A 21,386-nucleotide genomic window follows, 5' to 3' on the forward strand; every position below is an offset into this window, starting at 1 on the left:
ATTCGTGAAGGACAGGGCCCTGGGTCGGAAGTCTGGGGCGGAAGGGCGCCCTCCGGGTTGGATCCTCCGATATCTCCTGGGACCCCCCAGATGTGCAGGGACCTGTGTCCCCCTCTCCACTCCCCAGGGGTAGACAGAATCAGAGAGGGTCTTATCTATTCCACCAGTGACTCCCTCGAGTCACTGGCCCCAGGCAGGGCAGCATCAGCTCAGGACCAGATGTGTCAGGATCAATCGACGAAGTGAGATCCCTCATTCAAAGATGATTGAGGCTTTCAAGATGGCGACAGCAGGGTGTTCAACCAAACTCCGGACCCTTCCTGTGTGACCCACCCGTGAAGCAGGCCCCAGTCAGATCTTGTTCTTCTGGGGCTCTACAGCTACAGAGCAGGGACAGTGGGCCCAAGGCTCCACTCCCGGCTCAGAGGAACTCTCTCCACTGCATAGGTGGGGACACGGTGGCCCAGACAGGAAGAGGCTGTGCTCAAGTTTCCGCAGCGAAGTGCAGGCTGCTCTTGGAAACGAGGGGGGGGGGGCTGCCTGGGTTGCGGCTGATGCAGATGAGCGTGCGGTTGCCTCGGCAGGACAGGTCCCCTTTCCCACGTGGGGAAGTGGACACGATGGTGAGATTTAGCTCAGAAGTCATGTAAAAATCTTTCAAGGGGTCAAGGAGGAACTGGAAAGGGTACAGAGGAAGGAGGACTGGGCTCCACTCCCTGACCTGATGTTGCTGGGACTGCTCAGAGGGAAGGAAGAGAAGACCTGGAGGGGGACTTGAAGGTCTGAGTTTGGGGTGTGGGGCAGGGCAGGTCTTGGACCTGAGACAGAAAGCAACCCGCAGGCACAGACACAGATTCCCACCCCCGCATAACAAAGGGCTCACCAAAGGGCCATCCACCAGGAAATGGGTTGTGAAGAAAAAGAGTGAACTCACCAACACAGGAGGTATGTAGTGACTGCTGGAGGTCCCTGGTCAGGCTGCAGAAAGAATGCCTATGGGGGGGGGCAGGGGGAGAAAGTCGGGGATGGTGTGGGAAGGTCAGTGCCCCCAAGGTTCCCTTTGATTCCAAGAATATGCTAAATCAGACCTAGCTGGAAGGCTTAAAGGTTGGGAACAGGTATAGGTATTCAATTGTCCTGTGTGTTCACTCACTTGTCTAGTACGTGTGAACCATCCTCCTTTGTGCTGACACTGTGTTCACCGTGTTCCGTGCAGAACGAGGCCATGCCCACAGGGTGCTTACAGAATGGGAAGGGGAAGAGGCAGAAATGAATCAAATAACCATGAATAAAGGTGAAGTTATATCTTGGTGAGGGCTAGGAATCCAGAGATTTGACCTAAAGGGAGGAGATATGAAAGTCTTGCCAGAGGAGGTGACAAGGCCCTGGGAGTAGGGAAGGGCACTGTGGGCAGAGGGACAGTGTTGAGGCCCAAGGGGACACAGGTTGGTCCTCTGGAACCCAAAGACCAGTTTGGAGTTCAGTGATGGGGGCATGAAACCGGGGGTGGGGGTAGGGGGGGACAGGAGATGAGTCCAGAGAGGGGTGGGGCAAGGCCCAGTGAGCTAGGATGGGGGACGTGTGGGAAGTTGTTATGGGGTGTGAGTGGGGAGGTGGCGGTGGCTGGCGTGTGGAGAAGGAGCCAGAGGAAGGTCGAGGGGGCAGAGAGCATCACAGAAGCCGGGCAGGACTCTATGAGTGAGGAAGACCGTGTCCAGGTGTTTGACGTGGGTGGTGGCTGAAAAATGGGGAACTTTGCAGGCAAAGCAGGATCTACTTCCCTGATGAGGGAGAGTGCAGAGCCGGGGAGCCCTGAGGTCTAGGGGAGCTATCCCAGCTGCTCCGTGGTCCCTCCGGCGCTGTGCACTCTCAGGGTGGAGGCTAGACGTGCCTCCTACCCCACAGACACCCTCGGAGGGTTCCTCCCACCCCCTGCTCCCCAGCCTGCTCTTCCCTGAGTCCTGGGTGTTGGGAAGGATGAGGCATATTGGTTCCATTTGCTGGATGATGAAAGGGAGCACAGAGAGGTCCCGGGACTTGGCCAGGGTCACACAGGTGCAGGGCTGGGTTCAGAAGCTGGGTCTCTTAACCCCACTGGCCTTTCTCAATGCCCAGACAGATTACCTGAAGGGTCCTCAACCCAGCCCCACTGATCCTCCAGCCCACCTAGGGTAGAAGAGCAGTGGTGTTGAAGATCTATAGCATTCTGATGCTGGAAGACCCTCAGAGAGCCAACCCACTCCTTGTACAGATGGGGAAACAAAGACTCATAAGCCTAAAGAAAGGTGTTTGTTTGTTTGTTTGTTTGTTTGTTTGTTTGTTTTTTCAGTTCAGTGCTCCACTGGAAGTAGAACAGGTCTTCTGACTCCCAGGACAGTGCCCTCTACTGCATTTCTCTGAGATTGCAGACCGGAACCCTTTCCCTGTGCCAGAGAACAACAGCGGCGTTACTATTTATTTGAGCACATTAAGTGCCAGGCGTCACGCCAAGTTGTTCACATGTATAGATATCCTCCGCTTTTTGAAAGTTTACGCCACTGTACTTTTAGGAAAGACCTACATTAGTATCAGTTTTTATTAATGGAAAGAGTGGATTTTCACTTTTATGAAAAAAAAAAGGCAAAAGTAGCTTTCAGCCTTTGCTTTGTGGCGAGCCCCTATAGAGGGCAGAGGTACCCTGAGCAGTGAGCGCGGCCTCACCAAGCTCCTTCCCGGGAGCCACGCTCACCCCAGCATCAAGATGCCGTAGCTTCTACCTTTGTCTGCGAGGGCCTGTGAACGTCTGTGCTTCGTCCCGATTTATTTTGTGCATCTGTTAGCACAAAAAGGTAAGGTAATTGTTTCTTTGCTTTACACTATTTCAGCTTAAGAAATGTTTCATAGGAATACTCTCCTTTCTGGTGGGGGTGGCAGGACCAGTTTACCTGGGACATCCCAATGAGGTGGAATTTGATTGTTATTTTGATTTTGCAGATGAAGCACCTGGAGCTGAGAGAAGTGAAGTCACCTGCCTGAGGCCACCCAGCAGTCAGTGGCCTGCGTGCAAGTTCTATCCTCTTCTGCCTCTCCAGCCGAGTGGGTTTGGGAGGACAGTGAGCTGTGGGTGCCTCTCTGCCCCCAACCCCCACCCTTACCCAGGGGTTTTGCTTAAACAAATTCCTGGTTTGTCTTCCTCCTCTGGCTTCATCTTGCAAAAGAGCCTCAGTTCTTCCTTATGGTCACCTCTAGGTGGACCACCCCCCATCAGAGACCTGAGCCAGCCCTGATGTGATCCACCCCCAGCTTCTCCCTCCCAAGGACACTGTAATCTTGTTTAAAAGTCCCAGGCTGGATGGCTGAAATCGCAGGTCCTTCCCTACTTGGACCTCAGTGTCCCCATGTGACCACTAGGGCCCGGGAGGCTCAGACTGTGGTCCAGCCGTGGCGCTGTGACCATGTGTGGGTGGAGAAGCACCACCCCCGTCCATCCACCACGTGCTGCCTGCCAGCCCCCAGTCCCAGCCTCTTCCTCTCTGACAGCCCCTTATCTCTGGGAGCGGCTGTTTATTGGACAGCTCCTTCCCTCTGGCTCCCCACAGGGCCCCTCTTTTTCCCTCTGGAGTCCTCCCTCTGGGCTGCTCCCACACCCCCACCAGGGCTTTGTGGGGTGGGGTGCAGGGAGGTTGGCCTCATAAAGATCTTGGTGATAATTTGTTTTTTAAATCAGGTTTACAGCCCTGGTAGAGAAAAGGTCCTGGGCTCAGCTTTTCGTTGGAGGTGGTTTACTAAAGAGTAGCTGGTGGGTGCCAGGGCCAGCATTAGGCCCATGGAGACTGGAGCCCAAGGGCTTTGACTGGGGGCCAGTCCCAGCCAAGCTTCAACTCCACTCTGACCGTGGGCAAGGAACTCTCCCTTTCTTCCTGAGGTGGAAGCAGTGATGGCAATTCCTGCCTTGTTCACCTTCAGGGGGCAGATTTGAGGCTCTCCAGTGGGTGCTGGGGCTTTTGTCAGGCATCTTTGCCTTCCAGACCCCTCCTCTCCTCCTTGGTAGCACTTTTCCTCTTCTCTTCCTGCCCCTCCAGATGCTGGGGGCGCCACCTGCTGGTACTTCAGGGTACTACCAGAAGGCTTGCTGGCTTGCCTGATGTCCATCAAGACCTGGCCTTGGTGATTCTCCTTCCCCTCCCGGTGGGGAAACAGTGCCCTGGAGGAGGGAGGCAGTCCCCCAGTATACTGTCACTTAGGGAACAGAGGGGATAGACTGTCCTTATCTGAAGAGGCACTGTGACTGACCCGTTGTTCAGAGGCAATGGAGAAACCAGGGAAGGATAGAAAGATCCCAAGATGAGTCAGTGGTCAAGCATGGGCTGGGGCCCAGAAGTCCCACCTCCCTGTCCTGTGCATTCCTGCAGCCTCTCAGGTGGGTGGGGCTTCATGCTCCACTTTGGCAGTGTCCACACTAGCCCCTCCCCCAGCCCGTTGTCCGCATTAGCCCATTCTCCACAGTGTACCTCAGTTGCCTGCTCTCATGAGACCCCTGTTTAAAATCCTGCAGTGGCCCCTCCTGACCCTCAAGGATAAAAGTCAGACTCCCCTGGGTTGCACCAGGTCCTGACACCTGGCCCCTGACTACCTCTCTAGCCTATACTCACCACATCCTCTCCCATTCTTTTCTTTCTGTTCAAGGACTCCAAGTTCTTTCTGGCCTCTGCACTTTTGCACATGCTGTTCCCTCTTATCTAGAACACTGTTCCTGACCCTGCATTATGTGTGTCCTCTTAACCTCAGGTCTCAGTTAAAATGTTTCTTCCCCAGGGAAGCCTCCAGCAATCTCAATATTCCCCCTCTTTCGTCACACAGCACAGTCTGGTATTATTAATTTGTGGTTTCCTTAACATTAGCTTGGGAGTTCTAGGAGGGCAGGGCACACAGTAGTCGCTTGATTAATGTTGGTTGCATGGAGAAATGGCATGAGGGACAGGATGGTCTGGGAGTCAGAGGCCCCATTCTCAACTTGCTGTGTGCCTTCCAGCAGGTTCTGACCTCTGGAATCCAGTGTCCGGTGCGGGGAGACTTGTGGCCTCTGAGATCCTGCTGTTCTGGTGGTCCTTGTGTAGGACACACAGACGGACATTGCCTTGTTTCTCGGGGCCCTGGGGCTGAGGCCCAGTGGAGGCTAGGGAGAGGCTGAGGGAGGCAGGGTCCTGAAGCCCTTATCTCTTGACTCTGTTGGGCCTTGGTAACTACAGTCTGGCCCAGTTAAGAGTATTCCTGGTATTGAGAGCAGGAATGTGACCTGAAGTTTTCTCTGGTCCCTTTGACCAACTAGACAGCCACTAACTTGGTGTCCAGGAGGGAAAGGGGTGGTTCCTACTGTGTGCCTCTTCTGGCTCCCCAGCTACAAGCACCTACCTGCTCAGGGTGTGCAGGGTGGAAGGACACGGGCTTGGGGCAGGGTTCGTGCATGACAGGCCCTTTCTCTCTCTGCGAAGCTCAGGCAAGTCCCCTCTGTTCTCTGGGCCCTGTTTCCCATGCCCGAATAATGGCCTCACTCTTAGGAGAACATGGGCCCTGATATCCAAAATGACTGCGCTGATGCTGGGACGTGTGTGTGTGTGTGTGTGTGTGTGTGTGTGTGTGTGTGTGTTGCTTCCTCACCCTGGAGGAGCCTGGGTGGCTGGGGGGCAGCTCTGGGAGCGTGGGAGAGCCAGATGTGGTGGCCGCTGGCCCTGCCTGAGTGAGCTGAGCTGGCCTCCTGGGAATTCTCCCACTCAGGCGCCCTTTCCGGCCCCCTTGTCTCCCCCCCCCAACCCCAGTGAGGACTGTGGCTTCCGGCTCTGACAAGCGTGGGTGGGGGTCTGGGGTGGGGGTTCAGTTCAGCCTGGTTCCTTTTTCAGGGAAGAGCAAGGGCCTGAGTCTAGACAGAAATCCCAATTCCAGTCCTGGTCTTGCATAGTCACTCTCAGTCCCTGGCCTCAGCCATCCCAGCTGTAAAATGAGGCCTAGCTCCCCTCCCGGTCCTGATGGCGGACTTCTTCCACAGCAGCTCCCAGAGACGCTTGAGAATCTGTTGCCTTTTGTGGCTCTTTCTGGCTCTTCTCTATTCCTTGCATAAAATGCCTTCCGTGAATCACTTACTCAGGCCTCTCACGTGTGAGGTAGGCACAGGTGTCCCCATTTTACAGCTGCAAACACTGAGGCTGAGACATGGGTCCAGGGTCCCACAGTGAGGAAGAAGCAGAGCTGGGTTGGAACTGCGGATGTCACAGCTCACCCTGAGTGAGCCACCATGCAGTGGGGAGGGGAGGGGCAGCACCCCAAGGCTCAGGCCTCCTCTCTCCCTCCATGCTGCACCCCCCTCCTCCTCAGGCAGTGTCCCCCACCTCCAGCTCAGCTACTCTCAGCCCGGCCCCGCCCCAAGACAGGATCGCTCGAGGCTGGACTGGTCTCCCGCTTCTGCTCATGGCTCCCGCCCACAGTGGGACTGGGGGCCGCGCTGACTACCCCAGAATGTTGGCACTGTGCTGCCCATGTGCACTGCCCACTGCCCATTCCTGCAGAGTGCACAGGGGAAACTGAAGCCCAAGGGCACATAGTGATGGACTACAACCAAAATGAGGAAAACCCACTATATCAATCATACTCCCAGACGCTGCATTAAGCCGTTTAACTGCATTACATATTGCAGCAGTCTTTTGAATCAATCCTTGAATCAGCTCCATTTTCCAGAGGAGGAAACTGAGGCTCAGGGGCTTAAATAACTTGCCTGAGATCATGCAGCTTGGAAGTACAGAAGGGGAACCTGCCCTGTCAATCGTGACCCTTCTACCTCAACCGTTCAGCTCTTGGAGAGTGTCCCCTGCGGCTCTGCATCCCCCAACCCCATCTCAGATGGGGGGAGGTGTAACGGCCCTGGTGCCTACCAAGGGTTAATGGTAGTAGGGGCTAAGTGATTCCAGATGGGCCAGCCGGATGGCTGGGCTGGCCGGAAGCTGGCGGCCGCCAGCTTCCCCCGGGGGAGCCACCACCAGCCATCCCCACCCCTCTGTGCTGCATCTCTGGCCCCCAGCTGTCCCCTTGCCCTGGGGCCCACTAGCCTCCTTTCCCTAGCCAGAGCCCAAGTCTAAGGAACTTGCAGACAGAGCAGCCCAAGGTCCTACCAGCTCCGTGAGTCCTCCTGAAAAGTATAGTTGGGGAAACTGAGGCTTGAGGAAGACGAGGTACCTACCCAAGGCCACACAACAAGCCCACAGCTGGGTCTCCTGACTCCCAGACTAGTTTCAGGGGGACTAGGGATGGAAATGGCTCTGTGCTGCCCCTGAGCTGTCCTGGTCCCTGCAGTTGGAGGTGACTTTGGAGGTGAATGTCCGAGGCAACGCTGGTGGGGGGGTGTTGTAAAGACAGGGAGTTTCGGGCATAAAACCCCCTATGAAGGCTTGCCGTATGGTATTTAGATGCCCCGGCGCTCCCGAGGCCGTGCAGCCGGACCGGGGCCCCTCTCTCGGGGGGGCTCTCACGGCCCTGACCCTGTGGCCCAGGCTGTCTGAGAACCCCTCTCCCTCTGCTGGGCAGTCCCCACTGGGACAAGACCAAGAAATGACCACAAGACAGGTTACCGTGGTTGGCACAAAATCCCAGCTCAAGCAACCCGGCCCTATGGACAAGGCGCAAGGGAAGGCCAGGGTGTAGACAGAGGGGCGGAGTCGGGCTCTGCCTGTGTGACCTGGGACGCTGTCTTCCTGTCTCGGGACTCGGTTTCTCTTGCGTTTCATAGTGGGGGCAGGGGGCGACTGAACTCTCTAGGCCCTTTTAAAATGTCGCCCTTGGAGATCTAAGGACCAGGAATCTGTGACAACAGACATCTCGTCAGAAGAGAGGAGGTGGGCAGAAGGGAGGGGTGAGGGCCCAGCTGCTGTCCCAGAGGAGGCCTTGGTGGGGCGGGAGGGCGGGAGGATGGCAACGGAACCTAACAGGTACTCTGACACACCTGTGGATGCCGGGGGGGGGGGGTGAGAGGCAGGGAAAGGGAGAACCGAGGCAGACGGCAGGACAGGTGAGCTGGTCTGCACTGCATGTGGGTCTCTGCTGGGGGCAGGTCGCTGGTGTCTATTCCTTCCTGTCGCTCCAGAGTCCTGACTCTGGTTCTGCCACTGAGGTGTGAGTGCGGGAAGGTCATTTCACTCCTCTGGGCCTCAGGGTCCTTGTCGGTAAAGTGGGGAAATAATCCTTTCCTGGGACTCCAGGGGCTTTGAGGCCAGAGAAGGGACGTATCTGGAAATCTGACCTTAGACAAGTCTTTCACCCACTGTGCACCAATTTGGCCCTGGGCCTCGGTTTCTTCTTCTGAGAAGTGACTGATAATCCTGGAAGGTCTTTCCATCTCTTCCAAGGCGCCCCTTTTCAGAAGCCCGCTCTCCCCCTGCCCGCCTCAGTTAGATGCCCCTCCAACTGCATTCCCAGCCCTCTGCCTGTGCTCTGTCTCTCTCCCCAAAGCCTAGGTGCCCCTGAGGTCAAGGACTGTGTCCTACAGACTACTGCATCCCCAAGCCCCAGCACAGTGTCTGACACATAGTAGGTGCTCAACAGACCTGTTCAATGAAGGAATAGTGACTGAATCAACTGCGTAAATGATCAGAGGTCCCCTCTTTATAAGTAGGGAAACTGAGGCACAGAGGAGCGACCAGTCCCCAGGTGCCATGGTGGGGGGTGGGGCTCTGCCACTCGAGACAGGCAGCAGGCGAGTGGGGCTGGGGCACTCTTTAATAAAGTGACTCAGCGGCTGGCGTGGGCTGTGGAATTTCTAAACATCCCCTCACATCCTGAGAGAGCAGGCGACGGGGGGGGGGGGCAAGCAGAGGGAAAGGAGGAAGAAAAACAAGAAACTTGGGGGAAAAGAAAGAGAGGAGGGAAAAAACTCAAATTGAAAACAGACGCACGCGTCCACCCTCCTGGCTCCACCGTGCACCCCCACCCCCCGCCCTTTCTCCGGCTGGGCCAATCAGAGGCCGCCCTGCAGCCTTTCCCCCAAAGTGGGGGTGGGTGCAGGGAAGCCCACAGTGGTGTGAGCCCCTGCCAGCAGCCCGCAGTCCCTGCCCGCCCCGTCTGGGACTGGGACCCGGGATCACTCTCTGAGCAACTTGGAACGCGAGAGAAGGACAGCAAGGAGAGTGGCAGCTGCTCTGATCAGTGCTGCCCCCCGGGCAGCAGCCCGTGTGGAGCTACGCAGAGAGCCAGAGCCCGGGCGGCCCCTCCTGGCTACCCTGCTCCTCCCGAAGGATGCTTTGGGTGTGAGGCCACTCCTCATCCCTGCAGCCCGCCACTTCCTCCCTTCTGCTGAGGCTCCGGGAGCCTACAAGGGTCCTTGTTGCCCTCCTACCCAGCTGCTGCCCCACTTCTGGCCCTCAAAGACTTTCTGATAACGGGACGGGGCAGTGAGGAAGACTTCCTGGAGGGGGTGATAGCTCAGAGCCCAGGACCTTGCCCACATTAGAAGGCATCAGCAGCAAGGTAAGTGCTCCTAAAGGGGGAACTCCAGCTCCTTGCCCTGTCCCCGTACCCCAGCCTCTGCCTTCTCAAGTAGGTCAAAAAATGGAAAATATTTTTAACAAAACCAAATGGGAGGAGACCGGAGGCTTTGGGCAACATCGGGCTGGAGGAACCCGTTGTTCTCTTCTCTGCTGCTTCAGCTGCTTCCGGGGCGGGTGGCCCAGGCCTTCGAAACCCTGGTGCCCCCTACCCTCATCAGGCAGACCCCAGAAGTTTCTTGGTGCCAGGCCCAGTGGGGGCCTCCAAAGCATAGCAGCGCCTTTTGTGGGTGGGGAGAGCAGGGAGGGGAGTGAGAAGGAAATTGGGAGATGGCATTCAGGGCACACGGAAAGGGGACCTAGCAGGGGACAGGCAACCTCAGAGCCATAGCCCTGTCCCTGGGGCCAAGCCTTGTGTCCCTAAGAATCTGCCTGGCTTTAGGCCAGTCGGCAGCCAGGCAACCTCTGGGGTTTTAAATGGATTTGCAAATTTTCCAGATTCCTAAGATGTCCTTCCAAACCCCCAGTGGCTGGGAAAGTTCGAGGGTGAGGGGGCTGGGGCTTAGCAGGCCATGTTCACGCAGCTGGGGCTGGGGGTCTGGGGTCCAGCCATCAGATCTGGGGGCCCCTCTCTGAAGAAGGGTGCTTGACTGCTGGGCCCTTTTCCCTGGTCCCAGGCAGCTGCTCGGGCCTTCTGGCCATCTCCCTCCTTCTGCCCCGCCCGTGTAGAAAAGGCGCCGGTAGAAAGCGCGGACCCAACCCTGCTGTCGCTGAGTGACACAGCAGGCTGGGACCGTGCGGAGTGCTTTATAGGTGTGCTTCCTGTGACTGGAATCAGCAGCTCCAGCGGCAGGGCTGATTTTACTCCTGCCTTATGTGTGGGGAAACTGAGGCTCAAAGCAGCCACAAAACTATACCACACAGCTCCCTGCCTCATCTGTCTGAACGCGGGCCCTGTGCTCCTCTTCCTTCCAGTCAGGCCCCAGGAACCCCAGATGGGATTTGCACGCTTGCCTGTGGACACACCCTGCATTTTCCCTTCAAGTACCCCTTCCCAGTCCACCTCCTCCAGGCAGCCTCCCAGGTTCTCCCATGCTTCCCAGTGCACGCCGTGCCCTTATTACTGGTGCCTTGTTGCTTGGCTCTTTCTTCCTGTTGGCGTTCTGTTTGCACATCAGAGTTCCTTCAGACCCTGGCTTCCCCTCCTTGTGTTTGGTCCCTATGCCCCCCACTAGCAATGGGGTGGAGGAAACATGCTGGTGAAAGGGAGGAGGGACCGGCTGAAGACCTTCTGTCCTCAAGTGTGAGACCAGAGCCCAGGCCTCAGGTGCCCTTCCAGACTGTGTTTTTCTATGTCAAACAGGGAGACGTGTCCCTGCCCGCATCTCTGATCCCAGAGGTCACAGAGGCCTCTAGCAAGATCTTCTGAAATCACGTGGTCCTCCCCTGCCTCCGAGCTGGAGGGCCCTGACTCCACAACACTCGGGGGCAGGAGGACCACGCTGGTCACTGTCGAGTGCCGACCCCGTGCCAGGCCTTTGGAATTGGTATGGTTCCCCCTGCTTTGCAGACAAGGGAACCAAGGCTTAGAGGAGCTAAGTGACTTTCCCAGGGTCACACCATACAGCTGGTATTTAGGCCGCAGTCCGCCTCAATCCCACCGGTCTCCGTCCTCTCACGGAGCCTCTCCTGGGCTCCAGCGTCCCCAGCAGCAGAAAGCTCAGCGGCAGGCCTGACCTGCTCCCAGGTTTGCCCGGCCTCCCGGCTCGGTCCTGAATGAGGGACATCTGGTCAACACCCTCCTCTCCGCAGTGCTCAGGCGGCCCTCCCTCCTCTGTGGGAAGAAGAGCTGAGACTTGTAATTGCCCACAGATGTGGGACAGTGGAAAGCACCATGGATTCGGAGTCGGAGACCTTGCGCTTGCCCTGGCTCAACTCGGATCCATTTTGCGGCCAACCTCGGGCCCACATGTCTTCTTCCTGGGCTGCATCCGCGCATACCTGGAAGGTGGTGGGCACCACAGTTAAGCAACATCAGGTTTGGGCTTCAGTTGACTATACATTAACCTTGATTCGGCCTCTAGCTAACTGTGACCCTGGGTCAGCGCTCTGCCTCTCTGACATCAGTGCCCTACCTCTCTGATGTCAGTCTCTGACCCTGTGAGCAGTGGGGCAGTATGTAGGCTCCGTGACCTTATAATGTAGGTAAAACACTTAGCATGGTCCCTGCACTTCCCGGGCCACATCTAATGTCATCGGCTAAGAGAAGGCCACTGCTCTCCTGCCTCCTGCACAGAACAGCTTGGCTGTGAGTTTGGTCTGTAATCTGCGAAGGGCTATGCCCAAGGAAGGGATCTGGCCACCATGGGTATTCTAAAGGCTCACTTCCGTCCTCTGGGAACAGTCTGGCTCTGAGACCAGCTGCCTTTGGGCTGAAGGAGGGACTCCGGGCACTTTTCTCAGGATAGGCTATGAGTGTGCTGAAGAGGGAGGAAGGAGTTGAGAGGGTCCCCAGACATCCCTGACACCCATCCCCTGGCTGCCCCATTTTTGTGCGCATGGTTTGGTGCCCTGCGGTCAGTGGGTTGTTGGAATGGGAAGAGATTTGCCTCCACTGGTTTCTGCAGCCACACTCCTCACCCCAGGAGCCTCCCCGGGCTGAAGCCAGTAGCACCTCAGCTGGAAGGCAGCACGTGCAGGATGAGATAACAGGGACCGGCCTTCTCTGAGCCCTTCCATTGTGCTCTACGTCCTTTACTGCCAAGTTCACTGCTGTATTCCTCAGTGCTTAGAATAGGCCTGGCATTCAGTAAGTGCTTAAATATTTGCCGAACTAATTTAATCATCGCATCGACCTCCAGGAGTGGATACAAACTGTTTCTGTTTCACGAATGAGGAAATGCCCAGAGAGGTTAAGTCAGTTGCCCAAAGTCCCACCGCCAGGAAGTCGTGGAGCAGGGACGTGCACCTGGGTGTTTCCGACCCAGAGCCCTGATGGGAGGCCGGGTGAAGCCACCCCTGGGAATCCAGCATAAACTCTGAGAATGTTCCTCAGCTGTGGGGGGGGGGCGGCCTCAGAGTTCCAGAGGGGCTCATCAGACCTTGGAACCCATTCTGTGTGTCTGTGGGTGAGTCAGTCCCTCTCCAGGCCTCAGTTTTCCCATCAGTAAAACAAGGAGGTTGAACGGAATGATCTCTGAGCTCCTTCCAGCCTTAAACAGCTCCAGGGTTCCAGGCCCTGCCAGCCCTGATTGGCAGCCACACAAGCCCTGTTGTGTACTCAGGGATCATGCATATTTAACTTCACGGTGCAAGGAGTTATTTTCTTACCCTTTTTCTACATGTTACAGAAAGCAGTCAGGATCAATGACCGCTAATGGAAAACTATTATGTGCAATAACTAGGAAGAACTTTCTGACAAGTAAGAACTGCCTGTTCATGCACTCAGTTTCTCAGGGAGCACCAAGGCGTGCTCCCACAGACCCCGTGTGCCCGTGTTCCTGGGATACTGGCCAAGGAGGGTCAGGAGGCATCCCTGCTAGGGTGGGCTTGTGGGTGCTGTGCCCCTTTACAGCCCTTTCAAAGTGGATTTTTTTGAACCTCCTTTGCTCTGATTTGAAGAGGAAGCAAGGCTTTTGCCCATGGTAAATGGACGAATGATGGGGTCCAGAGGCGAGGGAATGGATCAGAGACCCACCTCTGATTGAGGGGTATAGAACTAGCGCACTTGTTGATTCCAGTATAGAAAGTCTACTTTGAATCCCACCTAAGACTTCAGGCCCCAGCGCCCCAGGCAAAAGGGCTTCCTGAACCCTCAGGCTCTAGGACCATCCTTCTGCCCGAACACTCTCTGGGTACCCCACCCCCTGTCCGGTGCAGGTGGTTGAAAAGTCAAACTGTATTGCTTTAGCTGCATTAATACCTTCTCTTTCCCTCACTCCAGATTGGAGCTATTTGATGTCTTAGGTGCCTGAAACCTTTCATCTGCAAGAGGTACCAGCTTCTCTGCCCTGTGATGGAAAGGGTTGTCCCTTGGGAAATGGGGGCAGCAGGGCAAGGGGGTCAGACAGTTCCTGAAGGTCAGAGATGAAGAGTATTTTTGGTCCAACTTATTTATTGTGTGGATTGGAGACCAAGGTCCAGAGAGGGAGAGGATGGACCTTGGGTTACACGGAGCGGCAGCAGTAGCACCGAGCCCAGGACCTGGCCTGTAGGTCTGGCTTTTCCCCTGCTGTCGGGGCAGGGCTCAGGCTGTGGCTCTCTCTGGGGCAAGGCCACAGGGCACACTGTGGGTTGAAAGGAAGCTATACCATCACAACAAGTGGTGGGAAACCCCCTGGGTAGTTTTGTGAACCCTGGAGCCTTTGGTCACGTCAGTTCTTCATTTTGGCCATAATTTCTTTTTATGTAAAGTAGGGGGCAAAGAGCAGCACATGACCGTAGATGTTCCACCCAGCTCTGCCCTCAGCAGGCACAGAGGGACTGACCAACAGATGGGGGGATGGATGCAAGGACTGATGGACAGACAGCCACCCCTTGAGTCCAGGGAGCAGGAGGGACTTCATGAGCGTGTAACCTGTGCAGTCACAGAGGCCTCCATGCTTGGAAGGGCCCTGCACTTCAAATCCTTCATAGTTTTTAACGAGGGGCCCTGCATTGTCACTTTGCACTTGGCCCCACAAATCACATAGCTGGCCCTGCCAGGGAGTTCAGGCTGGGTCTGAGACGGCTGCACCCCCAAATGCGCACTCCCTGCCTCCACTGTCCCCACTCTACCATGCCCTCCCACAAAATGCCAACCTGCTCCTGTCACTCTCCTTAGTGGAGGCCCTGCCCCAGAGCGCTGGAGTTGCGCCCTCCGGGCTGTCCGGCCGGCAATGAGCCCCGCCCCCACTATCAGTGCCCTGGCAACTGGCTCCCTTGTGCCTCCAGGGCAATGCCCAAATCCTGATCTGGCACCCCAAGTCTTTCCCAAAGTGACCCTCCTTTCCTGCCCATCGCCTATATCTTTGCCAGAGAGTTCGTTCTAGCCTGACAGCTCTCTCCTGCCACCTCTCCCAGAGGCCTTGAGCTCTCCCCCTTCCCGGCTGGCTCGCACCTGTGGACTCCCCTTCCCTGCTGCCGTCTGCCAAAGAACCTACACCTGAAGGCCCAGCTCACGGCCACCCCCCGCCGTCTCCACTGGGATAGTCACAGTCATAATAGTTACCATCCACTGAGCGCCTATGATATCTCAGGTGCATTTCATCGCCACGTTTAACTCTCAGAGCAACGGAAAGGGGAGTCACTTACGTCATTTTCCAGGAAATTGGGACTCAGGGAAGTTAAACTCAGAGGGCGCACAGTGAGGAGGGAGTCGGACTGGCACTTGGTTCCAGATTAAGTGGCTTCGAGCTGGGACTGCTGCCCTGAGCTGGCTGGGGTCCCTTGCACTTCCAGTGTCCTGGGTGGCAGCAGGCACAGCATGGTGGCATTGGTTTTCCCTTTGTCTGTTCTGCCCCCTCACCCGCCTGTCCCATCACCTCTCTAGGGGGGAGGGTCACCACTGCCTGCCCGTCCCAATTCCCCAGCCTTCCAAGTTCTGAGTCATGGTGGGGGGCGGCGTGTGGCTGAGGCCTCAGGCCTGAGGGTCAGAAGAGCTGACCCGACATAGCCATCAGATCTCTCATGCTGTGTAAGCATCTATTGAGCACCTACTGTAAGCCTAATCCCTTCTCGGGAACCTGGAGACAACCTTACAACATTTCCTCATTTGTGGGCAATCAAATTAAGGGACTAAGACAAAGGGACAGGGAGGAGCTCACTGACGGACAGTGGGTCGGGGGTCATCAGACTTGGGTTCTGGTCCAGGGTGGGCCCCTGAATCCCCTGTTACCTAAGAGGAGACCCCACCGCCACCCCAGCTGAGCCTGCTGACGACGCCAGCGACAGCAGCAGCGCCCCTTCCTGCGGAGCCCTTCTGGGGAGGGGTTCTCCTGCCACCCATTCGTCACAGGCGGCCCTTTGCTGACAAGTCTAGCCAGCAGGGTCTCGGCTGTACGCTCAGTGCCAAGCGAGTGAGTGAGTGAGTGACTTGCTCTCCCATGAGTGAATAGAGAGTAATAATAACGTGACCACTGACTTTGCAGAGGGCCGTGTGCCAGGCCCTGCTCCAAGCGTTTTACTTGTGTTAACTCATTCGAGGCCTCCACAAGTCCCCACTCACAGACCAGTAAAACCAAGGCACAGAGAGGCTGAGTGGCAGTAAATGGGAGAGTTGGAGGCTGAGTGACTGAAGAACCGGGTGCAAGTTCAGAAGCAGAGGTAGCCAGAGGGAAATGAGACGCGGGAGCTTTTTCTCCCCTGGGCTCTGCTGCCCAGGAGGGCGCTGAGGGGAATCTCAATGCTCTGTAATTGGCACCAATTAGTAGTTAGCTACCCCGGCCTGGTCTTCGGGCTCTAGGCTGCTGGAGGAAGGCTGCGTGCTGGCGGGTCAGTACCAATGGCCTGAGGCCTGTCTGCCCCTGCCCACTTGGCTCTGAGAACCCATTCTGTGTGCGGCCCCCACCCCAGCCCAGGGCTGATCCGGGGCTGGCAGCAGCCCGGGGAACAGAAGGTTTGCTTGTCTGCGCCTGCCGCACCCCCACCCCCTCCCCAGCCTCAGCCTGGGACCCCTCTCAGGGGCTCCTTTGGCCGCCAGGCCTGGCGCTCTCCGTTGCCATGGTGCTACCGGAGATGAGGCTCTGGGGGGTGGGGTGTGAGGCAGGGTAGCCAAGGGATGGCAGGGCCTGGAGCTCCGTAGCTGCAGAGAGAGGCCAGGCCTCTGCACGGTGGCAGGGGTGCTGGGGCCCGGGCAGGGGCAGGCCCTGGACCCTGAGCACAGAGGGCCTATGGCGGAGCTGCCGGATGCTCCGCCGCAGAGGACAGGCTCAGGGCCGACCAGAGCCCCGGTTTGGGCACCGACCCTGACAGACGCATCCTCAGGAAGGACTCCTCTCCCCAACCTTTGCGTCAGCCCACAGGCTCTGCAGCAAATTTGCAGAAATGTTCTGAGTTCGGAGTTCTACCCCTAGCTCGACCTTCAAATTCCTGAGTGAGCTGGGGTAGACCCCTTGGTCACTGTGTACCTCAGTGAGGGGAGGGACAGGACTATGACCTCTGAGGGTCCTTTTACCCCTGAGAACATGGATTAGGGTGACCCACTTGGGAGAGTTTCTCTGTGAACAGATCTGCTTTGGGGCAAGAGATGAGCAGTCTCGAACTCTAGTAGAGAGTGCGGGTTTGGAGTCAGGAGGGTCGGGTCTGCGTTCCAGCCCCACTGCTTATGGGCTGTGCGACCTCAGGCAAGTTAGCAAACCTCCCTCAGAACCCATTTCCTCCTCCGTGAAATGAAAATAATGATTGTGCGCACCTTGCGGAATTGTGAAGACAAAACCAAACCCCCAGCGCCTCTCATTTACAGAGTGCCTAGTCCCAAATTCCTAGGTTCTTTTGTTCGTTTTTCAGATTGTGGGGCACAAGGGCAACGAATAAGAAGAAAGATGTCCTGGGGTGGTGGGCCGGTTGGTGGAAAGAAGCAGGACCAGCGAGTAGAGGATTCAGTGAGGCAGGTTGCACTCAATGTAGTGACTTTCTTCAAAGAGCCTAACATCTGGGGATCTCGAACTGGCCAAGAATGGAATGAGTCTCACATGAGGTGGTGAGATCCGTGTCTCGGGGAGATGTGTAAGGGTAGACTGGACAACAAACCCCTTGGTTTGCAGGGAGGGTAGGGGAGATGTGAATAGGGAGTATTTATGGCCTCTCCCAACCCTGAGATTGTAGGGCTCTCTGAAAGATGCGTGGCTGTCTCCCCACTTGTCTGCCAGCTTTAGCCTCACCCGGCCAAAAGGAGAGACAGACTGGAAGAAGAGGTCAGGAAAAGAGGGTGAAAGAGCAAGGTTGCTGAATCGTGTACTGGGCTCGCACTAGGTGCCAGTCACCTTTGCCACCTGCCTTAGTCACCTGGGCATTAAGTCTGTGTGCTCTGGGGTCACTCCAAACAAGATTGAGCACTGGCTTCATTGCTGCCCGGCTCCACAACCTCGGGCAAATGATTTAACCTCCGCGTGCCTCACTTTCCCCACCTGTGACATGGAGAAGCCTCATGGACTGCTCTGAGATTATTCACATAAAAGGCTCAGCCTAGGCGGTGGTTGATATGAACTGAGTCAGGGGTAGCTATTATTATTCTTGTGGTTATTGTCAAGGCCTTCTAAGTCTTTGTTCTTTTCTGAAGGGGCTATCGGGGGCCCAGATGGCATCCAGAGGACTCTGACCCAGGGGTCCCCTGGGCTCGGGCAGAGCCAGGCTCTGTGGCCCGCAGGGCGGCGATGGGGACGAGCAGGGAGTCGGCGCCCTGCCTGGAGAGGCAGGAAGTGTTTGCTCTGCAGGCAGGTGGGTAGGGGCGTGCAGCTGGCCTCCCTTCCTCACCGACCTTCTTCTCCTTCTCCTTCTCGGGCTGATTCCCAGCCTATGTGGGAACCTAGGCCCCCTCCTCTGGGTCACCAGCAGCCATGAGACACACACTGAGTGCTTTCCCACGAGCAGTTCCAAGAAGCGGGGCCAGCGGGGCTCCCCTACCCCCAAGCGCTCGCACCCTGGTGGTTGAGGGCGTGTTTGAGAGGAGGGGGGCTCAGGCTGGGAGGATCAGTCCGTTCTTTATCAGCCTGGCTCTGATCCAGACAGATGTTTCATTTTATTTTGAACTTCCAGAAAACAGGTCATTTTTTTTCCATTGCGTCCCTGGGGAGGCCTCCTGGGGAGAGGAGCAGAGTGAGTGACGAGTGTGGGGACCTCACATGGGCCCCGGGGAGCTGGGGGGGCAGCAGCCTCCCCCCCTCAGTCATAAGGAGCTGTCTGTGGGGCTGGGGCATGAAGGTCCCTGGAGGCGGGGCTAAGGGGCCGAGTCGTGTCCCCTTCCCTACAGGGGACACGATACACTCCCGTCCTCAAGTGGAGCCTGAAACCCTGCGTTGTTCGGAACCCTGCTCGTGCTGTGTGTTTCCCTGCACAGCCGCCCCTGTGAAAAAGTAATGTGTCCGTCAGGCACGGTAACAGAGCAACAATAGCTAAGAATAAAATAGAACAATTACAACAATGTACCAGGTCTGGCAGAAGTAGCAGCTGCATGAGTGTGGTCGGTAGGGTAGTAAGTGGTACGGGTGAAATAATTTATAGTTTTAATTTGATCATTTCACCTAAAATGTCAGGTGGTGTGCGTGAGTGTGATATTGTTAGGTTACAGAATTACATGCTTATGATTGTGTGATAAAAGAATTTGTAATGGAAAGGGGCGTTATTTGTGCTGGACCCTGTACTGTGAGAAAAGACAGGTGACCGTGGCCTGTCTCTCTGGTGAGCGACCTGACTGACGATGACCTGACTGAGATGGCTCCTGGGTGACCAGCGGGCGGGAACACACACCGTGCGAAGACACTGGGCAAAGGGATGACTCGTGTCCTGAGTGGGATGGAGGGGGATGGAGCGAGGTTTTCCCCCGCTGGTCAGAATGGTGCATAGTTTAAAACTCCGGAATTGCTTGTTTCTGGAACTTTTCACTCAGTGGTTTTGACCTGTGGTAACAAACGGCGGGAAGCACAACTGGGAATAAGGGAGGACGGCGGTGCCTGCGGGTCACGGAGAGCCATGGAGGTGCCAGGGAAGGAGAGGGTCCGACGTGTATTTCAGAAAGGTTGAGGTGTGAGAGAGGTAGAGAAGGACAGACCGGGGCTGAGGAGATGGAAGGAGGGGTTCAGGGGGCAGCCCGAGGCCACGACGCGTGTGCTGGAGCGGGCGGGAGTAGGGGGATCAGGATGACGGCCCGGGAAACCGGTATTCTTCTTTTACCCACTCGGACTCCCAAAACAGCTACAGCCCGTGCAGCCCCCACTGAGCTTCTGTGTTGTGTGGGGGACCCTGGAAGCCCCGGGGGAATGTGGAGGTCCTGCGGGTCTAGAAGCAGCGTGGCAGCGCATCAGGCCTGGGTGATGGAGCCGCAGCTGCGTGGGGCCTGGGCCGAGCCGCTCTCCCTCTCTGGCCTCAGCGTGATCCTGAGGCTTTGGGGAAGAGTCGTCGTGCTGGGGTGGAATGCTGAGCCTTCCCTAACAGGTAGAAGTGGGGCATAGGGTTGAGGGGGGCAGGTGGGAGCCCCACGGCCTCAGCCCCTTCCCAGGCTTCTACCACCCACCTGTAACAGTCTCCCCACCCAACGGACCCTGCTCTCCTTCCTGGCCCCCATGCTGCAAGACCACACCCACATCTCAGCCCACTTGGGGTGAAGCCACACGGGCCACACTCTCTGCCACATCCAGCCCGTGCCGCCATCACTCTCGTACTCTCCCGGCTGCTGGCAGGAGGACTCAGTCTCTGGCTCCAGATGCCTCTGGCCCCCACACACTCCCAGGCCTGGAGCTGGCTGCCTTCTGCAAGCTGAGTCATGACATCCCGGCCAGGGCCTCTCCCAAGCACCCCACGCCCACCCCGACCCCAGCACTCCGACTCAGCACAGCTGCTTTCCAGAGTGTCGTCCTGGAAGTGCTAGGTTTCCCGTGTACATCCATGTACAGATGGGGAAACTGAGGCTCAGAGAGGGGCAGGACTGCACTACAGGTGGGTGACAGAGCAGATACTTGAACCCACATCCCCTTGCTCCCGGCCAGGGATCTGTCCCCTGAAGTTTGTCCCAGAGGCTGTGAGTGCCCCTGGTGTGGAGGACAGAGGACTAGGCTGCTGGTAGGAGACCAGGGTCTGTCCCATTTCTGCCGACAACTTAACAAGTCACTCCTCTGACCCTCAGTCTCCGATCCCAGCTTGGCTGGGACAGTGCAGGAAAAGTGACTTTGAGATCAACAGAGTGGGGTGCAGTGGGGGGTACACTGGGGAGGGAGGGGCAGCAGCTGTTGTCTACACTCGGGAGCCTTGAGCCCCATTCACCTCTGAGGCAGGGCTGGAGGCGAGGGCTGCCCAGGGGCCACCTGAGCCCAGTCAAGACCCTGGGGCCTTTTCCCTGTCCTCTCCTCAGGCTCAGTCTCCTCATCTGTACAATGGGGTGGAGGAAGGGGTTGGAATGAGTAGGTGATCCCCAAGGGCTGTGGAGCGCCAACATTCCAAGACTAACCCCAAGACTCCGTGGCCAGACCTCCTCCTCCCTCTGGCATCTTATTTATTCAGAGCATCCCTGGCCTGAGACGGAGCCAGGCCAGCCCAAGCACCCCTCCTCCTTGAAGCAGGGCTCCTTCCCATCCCCATCTCCTTGCTATTTCTGCCCAGCTGTTCCCCGCCACCAGACTGAGTGTCCCTCTGTCCCCCCAGGTGCCCACAGCCCCTCTACATCCTCAACCACCTCGGTGGCAGCCCCTAATTCTGCTCCTCCGCTTCGCTTGCATCTCAGCAAACGGCACTACGCCCCGTGTGCACACACCAAGCCAGAAACGGGGGTGGTGGCTCATTTACGATACCTCTCCCCTCAGCCCTCCCAACATCTAATCAACAGGTCCTGTCAGTCTCAGCTAAATAAACCTCAGACCCATCTGTCTCTATCAGTTTCACCAGCCTCTCCCCAGCTCGAACCAAGCAAACAGAGAAGCGGAGGCGGAGCTCTCTGCCTTGGCTCCATCTCTGCTCTCTGTGCCTAGGCGAGTACCCTAAGTGTGTGCTGCCTCAGTTTCCTCTCCTAAAACGGGAATGATCACTTTATCTATCTCCTAGAGTTGGCTGAGGAGCAAGCGGGCCAATATATGCCAAGTGCTTAGAATAGCACCTGGTACAGCAAACACACAAGTCCCCGGCGCTGTGGCCTGTCTGTGTGCACACATGGACGTGTGTTTGGGGGAGTTTGGGGTCCCTGGTGCCCAGACTCTGTGT

General features: G+C 56.9%; 1 protein-coding gene across 1 annotated transcript in view; it reads left to right on the top strand.

Moving 5' to 3' along the window:
• Nucleotides 1-9,009: 9,009 nt before the first annotated feature.
• Nucleotides 9,010-21,386, top strand: part of PDGFRB (platelet derived growth factor receptor beta) — a 36,271-nt gene continuing 23,894 nt past the window's right edge. The window contains exon 1 of the mRNA XM_037161881.2: nt 9,010-9,486. The gene's annotated coding sequence lies outside the window, so the exon portion shown is untranslated. The remainder of the gene's footprint in view (nt 9,487-21,386) is intronic.

This window comes from Artibeus jamaicensis, unplaced genomic scaffold, assembly GCF_021234435.1.
Source record: "Artibeus jamaicensis isolate MK-2021 breed Jamaican fruit bat unplaced genomic scaffold, CSHL_Jam_final contig_432, whole genome shotgun sequence".
Classification (NCBI taxonomy): Eukaryota; Metazoa; Chordata; class Mammalia; order Chiroptera; family Phyllostomidae; genus Artibeus; species Artibeus jamaicensis.